At 51.3% G+C, this 3,517-nt stretch overlaps 1 pseudogene; it reads left to right on the forward strand.

Annotated features, from left to right (window-relative positions):
* The first annotated feature begins 1,986 nt into the window (after nucleotides 1–1,986).
* LOC133634278 (glutamate receptor ionotropic, NMDA 2A-like) overlaps nucleotides 1,987–3,517 on the forward strand; it is a 54,597-nt pseudogene continuing 53,066 nt past the window's right edge.

Genomic DNA, 3,517 nt, shown 5'->3' on the forward strand with positions numbered 1-3,517 from the left:
AGCGATGATTACCCCATTAATTTGAGCGAGAATGAAAGATTCGTGGATGAGGAACGTGAGAGTGAAGGACTAGAGTGCAGTGCAGGACGTATCTTTTTTCGCTCTGACCGTAACTTAGTTATAAGGGTTCATTGGATTCCACACTTTCTCCTTTTTCTATCGTGGATCACGGATTTGTATTTCAAACCACCTCGGATACTATATCCTCTTGAAAATGAGAGTCGAGAACGCCAAATGGACATTCACAGTGACTTTATCTCCACAACAATACATCGGCGAAGCTCTTTTGCTACGGAGCTAACGTGATAGCATCGTGCTTAACTGCCGATAGAAACAAAAGAAATAAACCCCTGACTGGAAGGATAGACAGAAAATCAACAATACTATTAAACCATGAACATGTAAATACACGGTTAATGCTTTCCAGGCTGGCGAAGCTTAACAATGCTGTTGCTAACGACGCCATTGAAGCTAACTTAGCTACGGGACCTCGACAGAGCTATGCTAAAAACATTAGCTATCCACCTACGCCAGCCAGCCTCATATGCTCATCAACACCCGTGCTCACCGGCGTTCCAGCGATCGACGGAGCGACGAAGACTTCACCTGATCACCGATGCGGTCGGCGGCCCTGAGACGGAGGAAGTCAAGGTGAGTTCGGCGGCTAGCGCGTCTGCTAGCCATCTCAAAGTCCTCCTGGTTGTGTTGCTGTAGTCCGCCGCTAATACACCGATCCCACCTACAGCTTTCTTCTTTGCAGTCTTCATTGTTCATTAAACAAATTGCAAATATTCACCAACACAGATGTCCAGAATACTGTGGAATCATGTGGTGAAAACAGAGCTTTTTGTATTGGATCCAATGGGGTCCGAATAATTCCGTTCACTCCGTGACGTCACGCGCATACGTCATCATACCGAGACGTTTTCAACCGGAAGTTTCGCGGGAAATTCAAAATTGCACTTTATAAGTTAGCCCGGCCGTATTGGCATGTGTTGCAATGTTAAGATTTCATCATTGACGTATAAACTATCAGACTGCGTGGTCGGTAGTAGTGGCTTTCAGTAGGCCTTTAAGTTATTGTTGAAAGAGGATCGAGAGAACATTACATTGGTTTCCTGGTGTTCCACAAAGTTTTCCGTACAACACCGTCCTTAAAAAAAATATAAAAGTTAAGTCTTGTGTAACCAGAAATGACTGTTTTTTTCCAACTCCAAACTACCATGCGGGGCAGAGAGCAGAAAATTCACAAAAGAGTTCACATGAAAAAAAAAATAGACGTGTGTGTGTCTCAGGTGTGGCCGCGCACACATCACGTATACGTTAGACCTCTCCAGCTGAGGCTGCACTCCTTATGTCACTATGTAAACACTCACTGAGGCACGGTCCCTGGGGTGCTTGTGCATCTGTCCCATCCCGTCACACTTGTATGTCAACAACACTCAAACAAACAAGGATGCAATGACGTGGCAAAGTTAAGATGTTTTTTTGGTTTTTTTTTTTACCCCTTTGCACCAAGGTTCACATAAGATGATGCTGTGTCAAAACGCCTCTCTAGATTCCATTCTGGGTTCAGGTCTGGAGAAGACATACCTATTATATAATTATTATCGGCGTCACTCGAACGAGTATGACGATCCTCCCTTCATGGAGGATGCCCGTGCGTGAATTTGTTTAACGTGGCAAGACTGGTGCACAGACAGTCACCACACGATCCTTGACAGAATCGGGTCAGGGTCCAGTGGCATGGAGTCCAGACAACTGGGACCCTTTTCTGCTGCAGCCTTCTTCGCCATCGCAGCAGTTGTGGTAGTTCTTAAACTACCGTCTTCCGCCTGCTCCGCATTGAGGTCTTCACCGTATCCCTGGCTAGGGGCAGTCAGGTACTAAGCTTTGCCAAGGGCCACTGGGTAACGTAGTAAGGGGTGTGGGGAGGCGGGGCCGGCAGACCGACAGCGAGGCAGGCACACCGGGGCCACGTCCAAGATGGCGGCAGAGGAGGCGTGGCCGGCGGACCCGCTTCGAAATGGAGTGCAGGTGCGTGGATCGCGCAGCTGGCAAAATTAAGTGATCCCCTCTCAGTGGATAAAAGGGCGACGGCCTGAGAAGTGGAGAAGAGGATTGGATGAGCGAGTCGGAGAGGAGAGAGTTGGACGAGTCGAAGAGAGTTGGAGAGCGAGTCGGAGAGGAGTAGTTAGAGGAGTCGAGAGAGAGATTGGGCGAGAGGAGAGGAGAGTTGGAGAGCGTTCTTGAGGTAGGAAGGTGGAGAGCGAGTGGGTTGAGGGAGTCGTTGGGGAGAGAGTGAGTTGGTGAGGAGTGGGTTGGAGTGGGAGAGGGTCGGAGGGGTGAGAGTTGGAGAGGAGTCGGATTGTTAGGGAGTGAGGTTGTGAGGAGTGGAGTGAGTGGAGGTGAGGTGGAGAGTGAGTGTGTGTGGAGAGAGAGAGTTGAGGGAGTTGAGTGGAGTGAGGTTGTTGTGAGTAGAGAGTTGGTGAGCGAGTCGGAGAGAGGAGACGAGTTGGAGAGTTGTGGTGGAGAGGAGTGAGTGGAGAATGTGAGTGGAGAGGTGAGAGTTGGTGTGTGAGTCGGAGAGGAAGAGTGGAGGAGCGAGTCGGAGAGGAGAGTTGGTGAGAGGTAGTTTGGTGAGGAGTAGAGTTGGAGAGTCGAGTCGGAGAGAAGAGAGTTGGAAAGCGAGTCGGAGAGGAGTGAGTTGGAGAGCGAGTCGGAGAGGAGAGAGTTGGAGAGCGAGTCGGAGAGGAGAGAGTTGGAGAGCGAGTCGAGAGGAGGGAGAGTTGGAGAGCGAGTCGGAGAGGAGAGAGGTTGGAGTGCGAGTCGGAGAGGAGAGAGTTGGAGAGCGAGTCGGATGAGGAGAGAGTTGGAGAGCGAGTCGGAGAGGAGAGAGTTGGAGAGCGAGTCGGAGAGGAGAGAGTTGGAGAGCGAGTCGGAGAGGAGAGAGTTGGAGAGCGAGTCGGAGAGGAGAGTTGGAGAGCGATTCGGAGAGAAGAGAGTTGGAGAGCGAGTCGGAGAGGAGAGAGTTGGAGAGCGAGTCGGAGAGGAGAGAGTTGTAGAGCGAGTTGGAGAAAAGAGAGTTGGAGAGCGAGTCGGAGAGAGAGAGTTGGAGAGCGAGTCGGAGAGGAGAGAGTTGGAGAGCGAGTCGGAGAGGAGAGAGTTGGAGAGCGAGTCGGAGAGGAGAGAGTTGGAGAGCGAGTCGGAAGAGGAGAGAGTTGGGGGAGAGCGAGTCGGAGAGGAGAGAGTTGGAGAGCGGAGTCGGAGAGGAGAGAGTTGGAGAGCGAGTCGGAGAGAAGAGAGTTGGAGAGCGAGTCGCAGAGGAGAGAGTTGGAGAGCGAGTCGGAGAGAAGAGAGTTGGAGAGCGAGTCGGAGAAAAGAGAGTTGGAGAGCGAGTCGGAGAAAAGAGAGTTGGAGAGCGAGTCGGAGAGAAGAGAGTTGGAGAGCGAGTCGGAGAGAGAGAGTTGGAGAGCGAGTCGGAGAGGAGAGAGTTGGAGAGCGAGTCGGAGAAAAG

This window comes from Entelurus aequoreus, linkage group LG18, assembly GCF_033978785.1.
Source record: "Entelurus aequoreus isolate RoL-2023_Sb linkage group LG18, RoL_Eaeq_v1.1, whole genome shotgun sequence".
NCBI classification, from domain to species: domain Eukaryota; kingdom Metazoa; phylum Chordata; class Actinopteri; order Syngnathiformes; family Syngnathidae; genus Entelurus; species Entelurus aequoreus.